The 20,169-nt window shown below is 45.8% G+C and overlaps 1 long non-coding RNA gene across 1 annotated transcript in view; it reads left to right on the top strand.

The window, feature by feature from the left end:
* The window catches only part of LOC127058630 (uncharacterized), a 52,980-nt gene that overhangs the window by 11,589 nt on the left and 21,222 nt on the right, over positions 1 to 20,169 (top strand). The window contains exons 2-3 of the long non-coding RNA XR_007776408.1: positions 536 to 605; positions 6,707 to 7,052. This is a non-coding gene — a long non-coding RNA (uncharacterized LOC127058630). The remainder of the gene's footprint in view (positions 1 to 535; positions 606 to 6,706; positions 7,053 to 20,169) is intronic.

The following is a 20,169-nucleotide window of genomic DNA, read 5'->3' as shown; positions in this document are numbered from 1 at the left end:
GCTGGCCTTTCCTGAGCTCCAACTGCCAGCCCTGCTCTCTGCCTCTAGTTTCCCACCATTGGATACTGATTAACAAACTAAATTATTTTTCCTCCCTAATGATGTTTTCCCACTTTGCCCACCAGGCTGGAAGAAGCCATGGGGAGAAAAGGATTTGTGCAAAGGATGAGCTAGCCAGAGAGAAAATTAAAGAGACAGTGTTGTTTTCTGGGCTCTGGCTACACAGATCCACTTTGCTTTATTTCCTTCTTAGTGAAAATGATAGTGTCTTACTGTCTTTTACATGGCTGCATGTGTTTCAACTAGGGACCGGTATCCAAAAGCCTTTGCATGAGGTGTGCTATGAAGCATGCATGTAAGTACATAACATACACACAATTATGTGTGTGCACATGTAGGTATATATAATAGAAATGTGTCTTTGTGTGTAGTCCCATTTCTCTGGGGGTGACATTCAGTAATTACTTGACACCCGTCCGTCCGTGTGTGGGGGGACATCTTTCTAATTGAGATGAATTCTCTCTTCTTTAATCAGACATGACTGAAAGTTCATGGAGTGGGATGCAATGGGAAGAGACAGGACATCTCTGGGTGAGCAAGGAGAGGTGAGTCAATGAACATACTTGTTAGAGGAATATGTTGAACTTAGATCTGGAGGCCAGATCCTCTCTCTCTCTCTCTCTCACACACACACACACACCCACACACACACACACACACCAGCCAGCCAAACCTCCCCGGCTAGTCTTTTGAAACTGGGCCATCTGATGTTTGCTGCTGCTATGTAAGACAGGAAGCAATAATTCTGATTACCCTAAATAGACTGGGAGGTGGGAATCAAAGGCAGGTCAGAAGGCAGCCATCTGCCTTCTGAAGCATAGCAGTTCATCTCTTACTTTCTTGGGAACTGGGAAGAAAAGCATCTTGCAGAATTTTTGTATTTTCTAAAAGAAAATGATTGTAATCTGCACAGAAAGAAAACGCATGTGGGGAGGCAGAGCCTCCTTTTAAATTCTGGTTAACAAAACCTGAAGGTTTGAAATGTTGTTTTTATTGAGTTATTCCAAGCTGTGGACTCTGAATTGCTCTGTTTATTCACTGGTTTGTGTGATACGGGCATCTGCAGAGCAAGTTTTCTCATATCTCTCCAGCAACATCCCTTTCCTCTGACCTGGAGTCAACACTCCCAGCTGGGAGAGAGAGCGGCAGATCCAGCTGATCCCTGCGGATGTGATCAGCAGAGAAGACAAAGGGGCTGCTTAATGCTAGCATTTGAGATTTGGGCATCTGCCTACGAAATAGTGGGCAGAGATCACCAACTCATTTCCCATAGGCCGCTGGGCAGATGTCAAATGGGAGCAACCATTTTGTAGCAAGTGAGGCCCTGTCTGCCCTGTCAAAAGAAGGACCACTGGTTCTTTTGAGGCAGCTCCACATGTGTTAGTAACGATGGAAGCTGAAGTGTAGATAGGACTCAGGTGTTCCTGTTTAGAGCAGGGGTAGGCGACATAATAAAAATACTTGAGCCCTGTCTGTACTGCTGCTGCTACTGAGTGGAAATACACAGTGGTTTTTGTAGCGAAAGATGGGTCCCATTTTCACCAGTTTAGACATAGCCCAAGAAGATACATTGATTGGGATCCAGCCAGACCATGCCTCTCAATCTTATTTGAAGCTCACTAAATCCAGGAAAGCACCACATTCTGTATAGGCCTTTCACCACGGTTCTAATCACTGTTATTACTTCTGCAAGGTAGAACAGGAGAGGAAAGATGACCATACAGTGGGTTTTTTCATGCACCAGGATTTATTAAGAACAATAGGTGGAATCAATCCATCTAGGTAGAATACACTGCAGGGAGCAATGGGATAGAGCATTTATTCTGCTCTTGAAGGGTAGAGCTATAACTCTCAGGAGGCAAAACCTAGAGTGTTTTGGAGTCACGTCCTCTTATGTGTACAAACGACTACTCCAGCCCTTGGCAACCCTCTAGATATTTCATTTGTGTGTAGTATTTCCCCCTCCTTTTTGGAACAGATTTCCCTCAATAAAATGTATCTCTGGAAGGAGTAAGGGGCCATCGGTTCAAATAGGTCATAACATTTAGTGTTTCTTAAACCTTTAGATATGAAATTGAGGAAAAAAATACATCTTGCTACCTGAATGATCTCGCTCTATGTGGGAGGCCTGGAATGGAAAATGGAGGGTACAAGTCAGTGAGCCTTGGAGGTTATCAGAGTTTGTTGTGTTTTTTTTTAATCTTTCAGGGTGTGTGTATGTGGGCCGGGGGGAGGTGTGTGATCTATATTGAAAGACCCTTTTCACTAAGTCTCCTTTCACTTAGTCTGATCTTTCTTGTGGCAGGTGGGGGGTGGGGGTGGAAGGTGGATCTCCTCATCTGAGCAGAATTCAGGCAGATGCTGGGAAGTTGAGATAATGTGTTGGAGTAGCTTGGAAAGGATTTAAGAGAGCTGATCAAAGTGTGCAAGAGATGCAGAGCAACTGGAAAAGATGGCTACAATTGCCCTCTTCAGAAGAGAGGGTTGTGTAGGTTATGCAGCATTGCCCACACAGGGTTAACTCTGTCTCCAAAATCAGGAGACAGAGTGGGAATGTTTTATTAATGAAACTAGCCCTTTGTGAGCCTTCATCTTGAGGCACATTTTCTCCAACTTCCTCATCCTCCTTTGGCTACCGTCTGACTCTGTGTCTCACTCTGTAGCTGTCCTTCCAGTTACTCTTTTGGGCTTCATCCATAAATTCCTCATGATCACTTGAGTCCTTGACCAATGTGGCATCCTTGAGTGTCACTGTGCGGGTGGGCCAGGAAGGGGAAGAAACCATTTCATCTGAAGGGCATGAATATGCCTAGTAGTCTGGATGGCCAGACTAAAATGGGCAAACACAACTTCAGCAGCAGACACAGTTTAAAATAACATGGCTTAATATCTGTAACATGAGTCACACTGGCCTTCAGATTGCTGGTGCAGCATTTCCGATATCCTCTATATCTGTATCCTCTGTCTCTGTTAGAACAGGAAGAGTTGTTTTGCTGGAGGCAAAATGTGGGTGTATGTTATGAGGGACAGTCGAGGGGTGTGGTTCCGGGGGGGATTGAGGAGCTCACACTGTTCTGGGTGCCCTGGGCAAGGTGAATTCAGCATGCTGGAGTCTAGAGCTCCCTACCAACCAGCAACACCGCTCATCCCACTGCATTTCTGTTCCAAAAAAATAACAGCTTAATAACAAGAAAAAATAGGAAAGGGGATTGCAAAAGTGCTAGGGAAGATGGACCAGTGACAGACCATGGCAGAAAGATAAGAGAAGGGCAGCAGCATCAGGAAGTAACATCCTCAGGACCTGCTTTCACCCCCCTTCTCCAACCCCTGCTGCCCCCACCCCATACTCCAAGCATCTGAAGACACATGGCAGGTGCTTGGTATTGATAAAGGAAAGGGGCCAAGGGAGAGGGAAGGGCTGTGAGCAGAGTTGTCTTCCCTTGCTTTGTTAAAAAGCAAATATATTTTATGACAATTGATTTAGAATGGGAAAGAAATTAAGCTCCATTCCCAAAGCTGCCTGGAAAGAAGATTTTGTGTTTGTGTGTGCCCTTTGTCTGCCGGATCAGAACACCTGGGGGATGCTGGACTTGGAAACGTGGGTTTAACAGGGGAAAGAGACCTGTCATGCTGCAGCTCCTTCCCTGAAGGGAACCCCCTAGAGCTAATGTTTGATCTGAGGTTTAGTTGTACTACTCAGAAATCTCCAAATGTCAGGGGCTTGGACAGAGCATGGAACAGAACAGGGCTGTATTTTCATTTGCATATGAATGTCAATGTTTGTATTAATGTGAGGTATATGCCACTTATGTATGTGAGCATGCATATGCACAAATACATGTGCGAACACATGCTCACACAAATTTGGAGAGACATGCAGCCACCATTGCGTTCCCAGTTCAGTGACATACTTGTCCTCAGGAGAGAATGCAGGTCATGACTCTTCTAGGAGGTGCGGTACGTCCCCTCCCCTGTCTACATTTAGAGATCAATTACAGCCTTAGGAATACTTCAACACATTAGCCTCCATTTTCATTCTGAAAAATGAAGATTCCCCCACATCCTCGCAAAATTTGCGCACACAGTAAACTAGTCTTTAAAAGAAGGTTCTAACAGATCATTGTGTAATCAAAATGCCAAGCCATTGTTTATGTACTCCTATGGGTTGGCAGACCCGCTCTGACTAGCATCAAGAGAAAGCTGGGGGTGACAGTGTTTCTCGGCACAGTGAAAGTGCCAGAGTTATATTAAGTACAGCAAGGTGACTTGAAAAGCATGCCTACATGGGCAGGTCCACTGGCATAAGGGCAGATGTGAATTTAAAAGGTTATGGTTACATTGATAGGGCTCCCCAAGGGGACACTTATTCCAGTAGATGAGGGCCTATTTCTGGTTTAGCTCATACCGCTTTTAAAAGCAGTTTAAGCTAAACCAGAAAAATCCATTCTTATTCTGGACTAAGAGTGTCCACACAGAGTTTTAGCAGTTTAACTATATTGATATAATTATAGCAGTTTAAATTCCTGTGTAGACAAGCCCAGGGTTTAGGAGCTAGCCATCTGCCCCTTTTGTTTAACTGCCTAACAAAGGTGCGTATATGGCACAGAACTCCCTACGTCTATATCCCCACCCCCTTACAGAACTATCAGCTGTGCACATATTAAGACCCTAATTCAGCACGATACATAAGCAGGTGCCTAACTTTCCACACATCAGATGTCCTGCGGAAGCTAAAAATACATTAAACGTTTCTCTAATGTCGTCTTTCACATAAGCTCTTGTTGTGAATTGTCTCGAGGGTGGTATTCAATCTTGAATAGGAGGGGACATGTTTAGGAGACACTGTCTCTTTAAGATAAAGTCTGTGTTATTTAAAACCTTCCCTCCCACCCCCCTCAAAGTTTAGGAACACCTGACTACATCATCAAATCTCCAGGAAGTGCAAGGTGGCTGAGTCAGTGTTGCTGGTATAACCTTAACATTTGCATTTTCTGACTTTTTTTTTTTTGGCTCTAGCATTGCAATAACATAGGGCTGGGGGTGGATTGTATTTAATTTGCTTGGTTTTTAAAGGAAAAGAAAGAGAGAGAATTTGCATGTACTTAATAATATTAAATCCATCCACAGAGCAGAGCTCAGATTCTTTTCTGATCTCTAAACATGGATCAGCTAAATTTGTAAATGTATAGGTGCATCCTTCTATATGTGAAAATCCCACATCTTGGATTGTAAAACCGGCAAATGCCTGCCCAAGCGGGCTGTGGAACTTGTCATTACCCATTCTAAATGACTTCACAAATTCTGCAGCATGCTGAAAATGCTGACCTATATACATACGTAGGAAGCTGATCCTGCTCCCACTTATACTGAATTGTGATTCCAGATGCAGTGAAAATTTCAGGGAGAGGGTAAAATTCATCGCATATCAAAGAGTTTGTGCGAATACACCACCTCCATGACATTCTAAGAACTTACATGGGGTTTAAGGACCCTTGGCAGTGGGGTGAATTTTACTCAGAGTGAAAGTGTGCGTTGAAAAACCTAATTTCACTGTGAGCTAAATCCTTGGGCATCAGCAGGAGTTGTACCTGGGTAAGGACTGAGTGAAAACAAGAGACTATGGGATTTGACCCTACAAGAGAGTTACGCTGACATAACCAGCCATCATTTCTGTAGGCCTAGCCTTGAAACCATAGGGGGCAGAGTTTTACATTCCAAAAATAGTAGAAATGTGAACTCCTCTTTCTTCTGACCACAGTCTTGCCCAGAAAATGTTGTAATGATCTGCTGGACAACTCTCAGTTCTACCTCTTTCCCCTACAGCTGGACTTGCTACTGTATAAAAATGTTTAGAGAGATGGTGCTGTGCAGAATAGCATTAAGTATGTCTGGATCTATGGTACAGTGTTTATGCCACACACATGCATAGCCTTATCCTGCAGTCTTCATGCATGGCCTGCACTGGGAGTTTGGACTGCACAGGAACTGCACGTTCAGGTCCTATGTCTATGTTTTAAACATACTTTTTGTATGTCACAGGGACAGATCCCAACACTAATTCTTGCAGTAAGGGCATAGCGTGTGGTACTTGCCAAGGTTTCCTGCCTGGGTCTTCAGGCTCAACAAGCGCTTAGATGTATTGCATGCTGCAAGAGATGTCTGCGTCTCTATACCTTCAGTAGGCTGTTGCCTAGGCATTAGCAATGGGAAGCGCTCAGGTTATGTATTCCCTCCTCAATGGCCACTGCAGGATTGTTCCATACAGGACATTTCCTAGTGCTTTGTCCAGTCTAGTTGTAAATATCCTGAGTGCTAGGGCTTTGATGGAGTCATGTGCCCGGAGATAAACAGCAGTTTAAACAGGTGCTTGGGAGTTTCATTCATCCTTGAGTCTAAGCAAAACAAGGAAAATGCCCTGCATTTCTGCCTTAGAGGAGAGCGTTGGTGGGAAGGACGAGCCAGTCACAAATGGGCTACGCTTTTGCCCCAATCCCATATGCTGAGGGGCTGCAGCCACGGGGTGCAGTACAGTGATCAATCAGTTAACAGGGATTATCTGTTTTGTCCTTTCTGCGTGTAACCATGGCATTATGCCCATGTACAGTTCTCGGTGAGTAATGGCTGTGCCTTATTCTCTCCTGCATAGAGCCTGTGTGACATTCTGCAGCAAAGATAAAAAACTTCCCATTCGGCACAAGGAGCACAGGAGAGAAAGGTGGAGAGTCGCTCCTCCCCGGTTAACCTCCCCTTCCCAGTCCCCTCTGGTATTCTCCCCTCTCCACGAGACCATCAACTCAGCGAGGGGCCCTCAACAAGCAAGAGCTGGAGGAGGAGGACAAAAAGAGAGGCAGAAAGAGGGAGAAGGGCAGCCCCTGTGAAGACATACTCTGCCACACTGGGCCATTTTTGCTGCAGTTTGTAGGCTGCTAGGTGCCAGGAAGCCATTTTGATGGAATCAAATGCTGTTTGTAAGATGGCCGCATTGGCACGAGGTAGGTTGCAGAGCTGCCTAAATCTTTACCATGCTACCTTCCTCATGTCCGTCTCCTTGTTATCTTGCTAATTTCCAATGAAGGCAGAACAATAACTGGAGCTGGCATGCCCCAGTTCTTTCTCTGCCACCTCCTTCCTCAGGCGGAAAATCTGCACGTACACCCTCCCTCCAGCCCCTCTGTGATATTAATTGAATTAACATACTTCCTAATTTGCCCTGCGTTTTTTTGTGCGCCTGCTCCCATCCTCCTTGTTGTACTCATCCAGCTGGTAGGAAAGGAACAACGCTTTATTTCCATTTGCCCATTCGGCTGCATGCGAAAAATCCTTAATGACATATAACAGGGGTGGGGTGGGGGAAAAACAACCCATCAGGGATTTGGCACACAGATCTCACAATATTCTGAGATAAACCATCTCTGCTGCTGTTTTACTGGCAGATTAAAATATCCACTTTCCTTGTGTTCACTTATTTAGTTATTTATTTTTGTGCTGAGGGAGGGGGAGGGACCACCAATATTCTGCCGTTTTGTGCTCCTCTTAACAGGCCGCACGTGATTTTTCACTGTCTAAGTTGTCTCCGACAGCCCAGCCAATGCTTCAGTGACAGAGAGACCCCCTCCATTAGACTCACATGCAACAAGGACAAAAGCCTTTAAAACCAATTTATTGTTTATTTTTCCCCCCAGTGATTTCAGAAGGCTTTCCCCTAAAAGGAACTTAAATACGTATCATTAAATCGAAAGCGCTGAGCTCTGCACCCGGGAAGTAGGCCATGCTTTTTATTTCTAAAAATATTTGTCCATTTGCTAAAGAGCAATCAAGCCAGGAAGAGAACCGCCCTTCTCATCTTCTCTCTTTGTTTAAACCACATCATATTTGTAGTTACGATTTTAGAAAACAATTTTTTTTCCTTTGCTGTCATACAAAGTACATATCCCACCCTTTCCTACTTAATGGGGCCAAATATCCAGGATGATCGCTTTTCTGTGCTTTATGTTAAAAAATGTGACAGTATTTTGCCGTAATACACTGAAAATGCAGCAATAATGTTATGGGTTCTAGGGTATGGGGCTTCCAAATATTGTGCTATTTTTTATGTGGAGGAAACTGAAAGCCATGACCTAAGTATGTAATACAGAATACAAATGCCGTGAATTGTAAATACATTTCAGGGGCATACCACCCAACACAGAGAGACAGCATTCCACAAAAGCTAGGAATCCAAAAGATAACGATAAAAACACATTGTTTGGTCAAGTCATTCACATCTTCACCAGGTTTGATAGAATTACAATATACAAATGTGTAACATATCGGTAGAAATGTTTCATTTAAAAATGCTGATGATAAACTGTAAAGGAGCTGAAAATGGTACAAGAATGATTATTGGATACTGTGGACTCCCACCATTTTGTTTCATACTTGTGTGGCTATTTACCTATCAGTCCATGTTTATGGGTATAGACTTAAGCTTCAGATAAATCTGTCGGTCTGTCTCACCCGTCTTCTTTTCTTCCCTGCCTCCCCATCTGCTTCTTGTGGTGTCTTGTTCTGAATCCCACATAACAGTATCTGATGGGGATAATGAGAATATGCCTCTGGTCTGCATCATAAACATGCCAACACGAGCCATTGTGTCAGGAGCCGTCATTGACCAGATGATGCTTAGTTGCCCAGCATTCATGTTTGTGGGTTCCTCCTTTCTGAAAGCCAGCAAACACCTTAGTGTTAGGGTCCATGAAGATCTACCTCAGCTCTCTAAGAAAAACATAGTGAACTCAGATAACCTATTGTGCAAGGGGCAGGACGGCAGGACTTCATTGTGGCCATGTGAGATGCAGACATAAGTATTTGGGCCTCTGGTTGCCTGACAAAGGGTGCAGATCTGGTGGCGCATGGACTTAGATTTGTTCCCTCAATTTATGTTTGCAGGTACAAAACTTTGGGCCTGAGTTTTGTAGGTATAAGTTGTGCCCTCACATGAAGCTGGGCCTCAACCCATCTGAACTTGCATTCCCCCACCATAGACACTCCAGCTGAGTGCACTTCAAAAGCCTGTGCTTTTAAAGATGATTCTGATGTTACGTTGGTTTTGCAGTTTGCAGGGGGTGGGTGGGGTTTGAAGCACCTCTCTATTTTCTATCCTCGCAGATGTCTTCCATGTCCCTGTGAAGAAACCTGCCTACACACGTGTCAGTGAAGCAGCTGTCAAGAGTGACTGATAAAGTATTGGGCTCTTCCTATGAACAATGCCAGGGAGATCCTAGACAGGAGAGAGACAGGGCCAAGTCCTGCTCTCATTACGGGATTTCAACTCCCATTAAAGTCAATGGGAGTTGCAGTGGGTATCAGTGAGGGGAGAATTCGTGCTTGAGAGCTCAAAACAGTCCAGCAATAATAATAATAATAATAATAATTAATAATTAATCTAGAAATACCAATTCAAAATATAAACACTATAAACAACTGCGCTTCCTGACTCCAGACAGATGGAGAGAACCTGGCATAATTACACTTATGGAAGGCATTGAAGGACTGCCATGAATGGAACCAATTAAAGAGCGAGTAATGCTCTTGTGAGAGAGATGAGGCTCTGTGTATGATGAATAATGATCACCCCCTTCATTCCTCCCTATGCATCCACAGTCTGTGTCATGGTGGTTCCCGGATGCTCGAATCATATGGGCGAGCATGTGTGCCTGGTTCTGGGTTACCAAGGCTTTGGCTGTCTCTCTAGCAGGGTGAAAATGAACTAAATAGGAAACATATAGACTCCCAGGTGGAACAGGAGCCTAGCTGGCTTACTGCCGGCTTGACAGTCTTCATTGTCTAATATTTCTAATGCATGCCCAGCAATCTATTATTTAGGATTTAGGTTACAGTTTTAAAGGAGAGTGTTTTTCTTGGCATCATTTGGCATGGATTTTGGGGGTAGTTCTTTTGCGAGCATGTGAACATGCATGTGTGTCGTGTTTGTGATAAGTGTTGGGTGTACACCTGAGCAGGTTCATGTGTGAGGGCTGTGCATGTGAGAACATATATATGACAAGTTTCAGTGCATCTCCACCTGAGTTTGTGCACATGTTTTAGGCATTGTTGTTTACTTTACTCTGTGTCCAATATTTTCTGCTTGCTGTTATTGGTGGGGATTGCGGAATGGAGGGAACCTTCCCTTGGGCTCTGCTAGGGATGGTGCCTTTTTAAAGAGCCAGGGAGTTTGTATAGCCAAATTGCACCAATGAGATGGGTGTCCAAAGTCCCAGTTCTAGTGGGCAGATGTCCAGGTCATGATGAATACTATCACAACTGGCTGGGCCTCCCTTATGGGCAATCATTTTCAGGATTGAATAAACCATAGAGACAGAACTCCCCTCACGCCTTTGGGCTGAGGTACATTGATTTGTGTGTTTGCAGGGAGCAGCTTGCACTGCTTGCTAGTTCTGAGTTAAATTAAAGACTTTCCTCTCCACAACTGTCTGTCAGAACCCATCTCTGGACCTAACCTCACCTACTAGGGAGATTTGCCTGCAAGGGACTTTCCTTGGGGAGGAAGGGGAATGAAAGTGGGACTTGGGAAAGTCAGGACTCAGCCTATGCTCATCATTTTCTCTAGCCTCTGTCAGTTCTCCACTCAGGGCCAAGTCAAAATGCTTCCCAATGTTAACTACCTAGTATAGTTGTTCCTGTCTGCTCCTGTTTAATGTAAAACCTCCGTCTGGCATATCTTACACAGCAGGGGCATATCCCTTATCTCTTTTAGAGGTTGTGTTGCTAATTATACACAGGTGAATGAGTGAGGAATACCTGGCCTAATCAGGAGACAGATGTGCTCTGATGAAATCTCACCACTCATTGGCTGTTCCAAAGCCGGGTGGTTGTTTGTAAATTCTGGAAACACTTTGTTCGCCTGTTCACATCCTCATGTGCAGTTCACCTTCCATTCTGTGTAGCTACATCTCTAGACAGGATATACACACACAGGCATCCCTCCAGCCAGCACTGATATGCAGACACCTTTACGATGGACCGCAGCAACTCCCAAACACCCAGCAATGCTCAGTGCAAGTAACCTTCGCTTTTTTATCACAAGTCTTGTAATTTTAGGTGTATTTCTTAAAGCTCCAGCCCCTGGAAGCAAGCAATTGCATCCTTTTTTTAAGGGTCTAGCCATTGTAGTTGCAGAGAAAAGCTTGCAAACATGAAATGAGTGTACAATAAAGCCTCAGACACTAGGAAGAAAAATTTAAAAAACCCCAAAACCCAAATATAGAATTTAAAAAAATCTCATAATTTTTTGTGCCCTGGCTCATGATTTTTGAAAGCTTGAGGTTGGCCATACTGAACAGTGCGCAACTGTTTGAAACAGGGAGTAAAGGAGAATCCTGCATCCAGTCAAACCGCACCTGGAGTTTAGGGAGGTAGAATAGAATTTATCCAACTCAGAATGTGGCCAGGACAAAGAAGTTAACAATTGTCAGTGCCAGCCATTCATGCAGCCTGCACTGGGTTGTCTTTCAGTTATACAATGAATGTGCAGAACAGGTTTAAGTTAAGTGAGTGCCCAAATATACATGGGGCAGGAGGAGGTGGGGGGGCGCATGTCTCCTCTCCCTGTCACTCAGACATGCTTATGATTCCCATGAGTATCTCATGCAGCTGCCAACAGAGATGAAGTGAAGCGTTGTGAATATCTGCTGTGATACAATCGCAAGGCAGTTACTAGGTAACTTGGCCCGTGATGGGTGGGAGGCCTCCCCAAATTACAGTGTATGCATGTGTGTGTGTCTAGCTTGTTGGGTTCAGGGGAATTTGGGCAGAGGCTGGGATTTTACTAGCTGCATGATCTGGTGCAAAAGAAATCACCAGCACCAGGAACTCTGTGGCAAACTCCCCTTGGAGCTGCCTTTGTAGTTTTTTGGGGGGATAGGAGGTAGTAGAAAGGGGACATAAGAGATAGAAACCAGAGTTCCCTTCCCTTTCTCTAGCAGAGAGCGATGGGAAGGAGACTACGGCAGCAAACTGACGCCACAATGCTGCATCTTGTGTTTTACTAGCTCCTGAACCAGCGACTCCCAGCTCCTCCCTTCCCAGCACATTGGGGGAGAAGCCCAGGGTTGTGTTCTTGGGAAGGCCAGTACCACAGACAGTTCTCTGGGTAATAGGAGTCTGAGGCACATGGCATGGGCTGGCCCCTAAGGGAAGGAATTGCTGTATTTCCTCCCAAGAAGTGCTGCTTATTACATCCCCACCCTGCCCCCGAGCACGCACACACTCTCTAAATTATCAACACAAAAGCCACCCCCTTCCCCCACAACCCTTTGCTTGCAAGTTTCAGCTTCTCTGGAGTTATTCCTATGAAACTTGCAGGCATCAGGTTGTGAAGGGGGAGGTGGCTTTTGTGTTCATTTTCTTTTTTAGCCGTGGTTCTTGCTGTTGGTCGCTGAGACTCCCCTTTGTAAGAGAAGAAGCAGGGGGAGTGTGCGGATGCATGCGTGAATGCGCGGAGGTGTGAGTGCACACGTGTCTCCAAGCACTTCCACGTGTGCACTCATGTTTCAGATTTTGCCACCACTCTTCGTGGTCTCCTGAGCCGAGGCAGTAGAGGCCCTGCAAGGTCATGGCACCTGAGCGTGGAGCCAGGGTTCCTATTGCCAGGACCCAGAAGACAGACCTCTGCTTTCTTGTTTTACGTGAGCCCTGCTTTGACTGTGATGTGTTATGCTTAGAGCAGTGGGTGAGGATAGCCTGTGCAGAGCCATCAATAGGCTCTGTTTGAGAGACAGGAGCGGAGACGCAGTTGCTGAACAAAGAGAGTGTTACCCTCACGGGACTGGTGAGGAATTCTCCTTGGTTAATACAACTGTGTGTCAGGTTAGCATGTTAATCGGGCTGTTGCACCCCCCAGATCCCTTACACGCTGCCTGAGGGTTCTTTTAGCTGTTCCCTGGTTGTATCTCCACGATCCATTGTATACATCTTACCATTGTCCCTATTGTCCACTGCTTTTACTGTGTTTTAAAATCAAGCTGTAGAGAAGTGAATTTGTAGCTCATACAAATGAAGGGCTAATAGCACTCACTAGTGTCGGGCCTTGTGCAAACTTCATCCCTCCCTCATCTCTGCCACTGCATCCCAATCCTGACTGGCAGCACCCCTAATTGGAAGCACCCCTGGCCTCTTCAGGGAAGAGACAGTGTTTTATTTTATGCGTGGGCATATTGCAGGTGCTACTATAATATGTCTCCAGCATTATTTATAACTGATGCACACTGTGTGTAATGGGCTCTTGTGGTCTCCCCCGTACCACTTCCTTAGCTCCTCCAAGAGCCTCACAGTCCAGCTGCTTGTGGGTAGATGCCAACATTTAGAGAAAATGTGCCAGGGATAGTTGTCCACTTAAGATGGGTGCTGCTAGGGTCCCCAGCCACCGAAAGGCTTTATAGACATTCAGATGAATTTTGGGACCTATAAATGTGACACAAATCAATTCTCTAATTGTCACAATGACTCTGAGAGGTAGGGAAGTGTTGGTATCCCCAGTTTATAGAAGTGGAAACTGGCTCAGAGGCTCAAATTTTAAAACATGGGTATACACCGTTACTCACCTGAATCTGTACCTCAAGACTTAGATCTCTAACTTTGGGCACTCAAGTTTGTAAACTTTTGTCTATGTGACGTAGCAAAGGGAGTCAGGGTTGAAACTGGGATTAGTCTCTTGCTCTGTCCACTAGACCATGCTGCCTCTCATTGAGACCATGCTATCAAGCTACTCATCCTTGCGGTCAAAGGTCACATTAGCTGCTTAGCAGAGATGCAGGCCCGGCCACAGGCAGTCGAAAGGGAGGGGAGTAGCTCATTGACAGGCCCCTGGATGGCATCGCCCCCCCAACTGTGAACTTGCTGTTTGGAAAGATCCCAGATCAATGGGCCTGTATCTAGCAAGAGCTCTCAATGGTCAATCTTAAGTGATTGTAAGGGGCTGTGAATACCTTGTGTTTTTAAGGAAAATCAGGGACAAGCTTTTGGACTGCAGGACTGGCTTGCATTTTCAAGGCCATCTTTGCAAGGAAAAGGGCTGGAAGTTGGCTTTCTTAAAAAATGAAAACTAAGATTCTCCTTTAAATTCTTTGGTTCTCCAGATGGACCCGTGGTCATAGCTCTGGTGGGCCCTCAAAGCCAGCTCTGTGTGTGAATAACTTGATGATCGAGAGCTAAGATGAAGAAAGGAGTTTTGATTTCAGTTCTGAACATGAGGTGGTTTGTGCTCATTCGTCTTTCTTGTGGGAGTGAGTTCCAAAGTCTAGTTCCATCCCCTGAACATACAAGCCTCCCCCTATTGGCAGGGGCAGCTCTAGGTATTTTGCCACCCCAAAAGCGGCAGGCAGCTGCTTCGGCGGCTTGCCTGCGGGAGGTCCCTGGTCCTGTGGATTCGGCGGCATGCCTGCGGGAGGTCTGCCGAAGCCGCAGGACCAGCGGACCCTCCGCAGGCATGCCACCAAATGCAGCCTGCCTGCTGCCCTTGCGGCGATCGGCAGAGTGCCCCCCATGGCTTGCCGTCCCAGGCACGCGCTTGGCGTGCTGGTGCCTGGAGCCGCCCCTGCCTATTGGTCCACATTACTCCAGTGGAATTTAGTTGCTGTTGGAGGTCACAGTCATGGAGGGTGAGGTGATTACTCCCAACAGGAGCCAGGTCCATGAGGGGCTTTGAGTATCAGGAGAGAGGCCTTGACTAAGGCTCTGTATTCAGTGGGGCACGAGTGCAGGGAGTGGATGTATGTCCTGTGTGACTGCATTTTGTAGCAGCTGGAGCTTTCAAGGTACGAGGGGGTTCATTTCTGGCCACTTCTATGTCTGATAGGATGGGATGCAATCTTCCGGTCATCAGAGATGGAAGTGGGATTTTTGCCACCACAGCCCTTTGGGCTCCCAACAGCACTCAGGAATCTGGAGGAACCCCACAGGCCCCAGACAGATTTAATTCGATGGCAGGGGAGATGGTGTTACAGAGGTGGCAAATTCCTCAAAAGGTGAATCTTTTCCTGCCAGCATCATCCCAGTCTTGCATGGGTTCAGTGTGAGCCAGTTGCCCTCCACCTAGCTGCTGATTTTGGCCAACTCCTGGAGAAGAATGGGAGATGATTCTGTTTGTGGTCCATGCCAAGGATTCGGGGAGCAGTGTGATGCCTGTATTCTGCTGGCATTTAAGCCTGTGTCATTTCAGTAGCTCTCCCGATGGCTTCACATAGATACGGGAGAAGGGAGCCATGTGGGACTGGAGAGGTGAGGGATTTTGGAAGCAGAGGAGCTATTGCCCATGACAACTCCCTGGGCTCAGTCTGAGAGAAAGGAGTTGAGTTGTTTCTAGGCATTATTGCTAACACCAGCAGCCTGTGGAGGTGGGACCCGATCAACCGCATTAAATGCCACAGACAGGCTCAGTGGCATATGGACGGACATACTCCCATTATCTATGAACAGGAACAGGTCGTTCACCAGAGCAAGAAGTGCTGTCTCTGTCCTGAAGCTGGAGGGGGAGGGATCCAGGGTACTGGCAGGTGGCACTAGAGCCTCTTTATTGCCATTTCTTCATCAGCTTTGTTTCGAAAAGGGGGTTTAGACACTGGGCAAAAGTTTGCGAGGCCTCTCAGCACAGGGAGAAGGGAAGTCCTCATGGATGAGCATTCACATTGCCAGGGAAGTCCCCATGGATGAGCATTCACATTGCCACTCTAGTAATGAGGAGACTCAGGCTGCACGACAGCCTGACTTATGCTTTCTGCATCTCGCCCGCAGCCAAGGATCTGGCCCGTAGCCTTTGCTATTTTCTTCTTTTGCTGTCGGTAACACATTTCTGTCAGGAATTGAAAGGAGAATCCACATGGGCTTCTAGTCATGTCAGATGTGATCAGCTGCCAAACCAAACCATGGCAATGGGCAGTGAGGAAAGCAGCTGCCTTGATTACTAGAGAACATGAAAGACCTGCCAATGGTAATTCCCTGGTAAACGTGGGGTTCTGTTTACGCTGCATGCCTAAAGCAAAAGTCAGGTCCTGAAGGCCTAACAGCCAGGGCTGAGCCTTGTTGCTGAAAACGTTGCTGCTGGAGTGACATTTATTTTGGCTGCAGAGTTAATTGGTTTGCACTGGATTAATGGCACCAGTCTGATGGCAAGTCTGGGACAGTGATCAGCTGCTTGGCTTTACTTTTCACAGTCACTCCTAGAGAGTCCATAGCTCACGTCTGAGGATGGGAAAGCTCATCCCCTTCCAAGTTCTTAGACAGCAAATACCATAGCAGTCAGGGGAGGGGCGCGGGGATGGATTATTGATTTCTCCGTAATTCCATCTCCCGACCCACAGTCTGAGAACCGCTGAATTACACTAGAATCAGTGGATCAGAATGGTTTAAAACTGTACTCAGAGTGGTGAATGAAGTGTACTATCAAGTGTGTGTATAGACGCACAAACAGGCACTAATACGCATTGTGTTAAGCACTGTTCCAACACAGCAAACGTTAGTCCTGCCCTGAAGAGTTTACAGTCTAAGGATTCTCTGTATTAGCATGTATAGATATACCCTTAGTGACTATTTTCCAAATAGTCTCAACCCATCCTTTAGAATTTTGCCTGTGTTTGTGCAGCTAAACAACATTTGCACGCTCCAGTAAGGAAGCGAGACATCTAACCATCTAGAAATAAATGCAAGTCATGCCCAAACACAAAATCATATGCTCAATTATAGAGGTCATTGGAAATTTTATTCTATAATGCACATTTATTTTATGTGATTTGAAGGGCTAGAATAATGCAGATGTTGAGATTTCTACAGGACAAGGTCTTAGAAGGAGAGAAATATATTTTACTTTTTAAAGGGAACAGAAAAGCTTTGAGCTTGCCAGGTCTGAATTCAGGATTCTCCATTTGTATCCTGCAGCAGCTGATGACCTCACTCTTGCCTAAAATGGTGCAAGTAAGCTAGGATTTTTGCTACGTGTTGCCTTGGAAACCTAGAATCTGAACTTGGTACTTTGCTGGTCATTAAAAGAGACTTACAAAAACTTTGCCTTAAAATCAGGGGCAGCTTTAAAATAGTCTAAATAGTATATTACTAAGGTGGGATCTTAAACAGTATTTTGAAAAGAGTAACTAATTTTTTTAAAAGTATTTCAGGAGTGCATAAAACTCAGCTTTAGAACTGTGAATCTTTTGGTGTTTGGGAGAAATTCACACCTGTTTCCTGTTTGCAATAGGCTCACAGAGAGATTGGAACTGACTTTCCTGGATAACCAAGGGTCTGGGGCAATGTTTCCCAAACTTGGGACGCTGCTTGTGTAGGGAAAGCCCTTGGCGGGCCAGGTCGGTTTGTTTACCATCCCAGTCCACAGGTCCGGCTGATCACAGCTTCCACTGGCTGTGGTTTGCTGCTCCAGGCCAATGGGAGCTGCTGGAAGTGTTTGCCAGTACGTCCCTCGGCCCGCATCGCTTCCAGCAGCTCCCTTTGGCTTGGCGCAGCGAACCGCGGCCAGTGGAAACCACGATCGGCCGAACCTGTGGATGCCGCAGGTAAAACAAACCTGCCCGGCCCGCCAGGGGCTTTCCCTACACAAGCAGCATCCCAAGTTTGGGAAACGCTGGTCTGGGGGAAGGAAGAGCCAGGGCAGTGAATCCTCTGGCTCAGGAGAGAAGTGCAGAAATCGGAATGGAAAAGACTCTGAAATGGCCATGTCTGCTGAAGAGAGAGATAATGTTTGTAACACAGGCCCAATTCTTCTCTCGATGAAGCCAGTGGAAGCTGCACCGGTGTAAATTGTTGGTGATCTGGGCTTTATCTGTCCGTCAGTCTATCTTTGCAGACCCAGGACCTTAAAGGCAGTGACGTACCTAATTCTGATGGAAATCAGTAGGCATTAGGCACTTCAATACCTTTGAGAATCTGGGCTGCAGATACTGTGACTAACATTTTCAAACATGGATGCCTAAATTCAGGCACTTAAAACCATAGTTAGGCATCTAAATAAAAGTATGCTGCTTTTCAGGTACTCCCGGTTCCCGCTTGGCGCAGTAGGAATATTCACGTGAGGAGGGGTTCAGGATTGGGACCCAATGGACCAAATTCTGTTCTCACCTGCTCCAGTTTAAATCCTACATCACTCTACTGACGTCAATAGAATTGTTGTAATCTTCATCCATGGAAATGGGAGCAGAATGTGGTCCTATATAATTATGGCTGTAATTGTCTTTCTTTAGCATTGAATTATTTTGTTTTTCTTGGTTCCTTGTGCAGTTATCCTCAGCTGATTTATATAGGTTTAATGCAGTGTCTGTGTTGCATTAATTACTAATATAGCTCTGTTCCCGTGTGTGCATCTGTCAGTGTATGTCTGTGTGTTTATCTTTGGGTTAGAACGGAGGAAATATGTCAATAAAATCATTTGTGAATATTACAGACATGCTTCCTTGGCATTAGCTTCCCTTTTGATTTGTATTCCACAAACATTTGTGCATGTGATTTCCCCAGCCCCCCTCTTTTTTTGTTCACAAGAATGTTCATGGGAAACAAGTCTCACAAATTCTCATGCACATTCATATATGTTTGTGTGAAGATTTGCCCCGGCCTGTTCAAGCAGCCATCTTGAAATCTCTTTGATTTACCTCCTCTTTATAAAAGTTTCAGTCATCAAGTCCAGGTGCAGAAATAATATCATGTGATACAAGTGCCCAATCACACACCATGAATAACCAATCAAAGTCTCTTCATGGAGAATTGACAGAAAACGGGGGCTGATTAATAGGAAAAAGTACTCTGCAAGAATAGCTTGCTCACCTCTAATGTGAGCACACTTGCTTAGTAGGGGTATTTTTATTTGTGTCTGGGATGTTTGTGTTTATGGGTTTTGCTGGATTTGTTTAATACCCCTGTTGGTTTGATGGTATTTCAGGTCCTGGAGAGTGGAAGTTCTATGAGAAGCTCCAAATCTTGTGCTGTGCAAGCCCCATAAGTAGTTTCCTGGAGCAATGAAAGTGGAAACATAAATACACGTAGTGAGATATTTGGCTTTGTATGGGTTTTAGGAGAATTAGAATGCACAACCCATGTGAGTGTCTGTCTGTCTGGCCCCTTCCCTCCATGGAGGTCTCTTTGGCTCTTTCTGTGTATATTTCCATATTTGGAAAACTTTGCCACCCCCACTTCCTCCCCCATTTTTCCTTGGCTCTGCAGAGCCCTGGGTATTTCCCAATGAACAATATCTGCACAAACTACCCCTCCCACCAGGTGTAGTAAGGTTGCCTTGCTAAGACCTGTCTACTTAACAGTCACAGATGTGACTCCTCCATAGGGAAATGGGGCATTTTTCTAACAAGTTCTCCTGTAACCGATTAGCTGGAAAGAGGAAGAAAACAAACCTCTGAAGCTTGTTCCCCTGTGCAGCCCTACAGGAGCCACAGTGGCCTTCCCCGATTTTCCCTTCCTGCCTGCTCCCACTCTGCATTAACCAGAAGCAGTGATTACAAAAAAATCCCAATGCTGAGTGTCTGATTTGTTGCTGCGACATTGATCCACAAGGCCAGGTTTAAGCAAATGTTATTTTATCTGCAGAATACCAGCATGGCTAAGCCTATTGCTCCCTCAACGCCGTGCTCTCCTCCCTGAACTTATAACCACCCCCAGCCCATCCTTTCTGATCCCATAACATCGCTCTCCTCTGGAGCACCAAGCTCCACCCCTCTCAAGAGCCCCTAACCTCCAGCCTCACTTCTGGAGCCTATATAACCTCTTTGCCTATCAACACCCTGCTTCAACCCCCCCAAGCATGTAATCTCCCCATCATCATGAGCCTCTAATCACCCCACCTCCCCAGCCCCTCCTCGCTCTGATTCTCTGTGGCTGTTAAGGCTGGAGAGGGAGGGGAGATGGGGCAGCTGCAAGGTGGTGTTAGTAAACACTCTCTTGGGTTTACATTTTAATTCCCCCTCCCCCTCCCTGTCTTCTCCCCCCCCCCCATCCTCTCCCTTGTCTAGATGGTCACACAATGAGACCATTGTCAAGGGGTGATTTGAATGAGGGGTCTCCAGGCATGTTCCCAGCATTGTCAAACGAGGTGGGGGAGAAAAA

The sequence above is a fragment of the Gopherus flavomarginatus genome, chromosome 9 (genome assembly GCF_025201925.1).
Source record: "Gopherus flavomarginatus isolate rGopFla2 chromosome 9, rGopFla2.mat.asm, whole genome shotgun sequence".
Lineage (NCBI taxonomy): Eukaryota > Metazoa > Chordata > Testudines > Testudinidae > Gopherus > Gopherus flavomarginatus.
The sequence above is the reverse complement of the archived record's forward strand: the minus strand, read 5'-3'. Positions and strand labels throughout refer to the sequence as shown.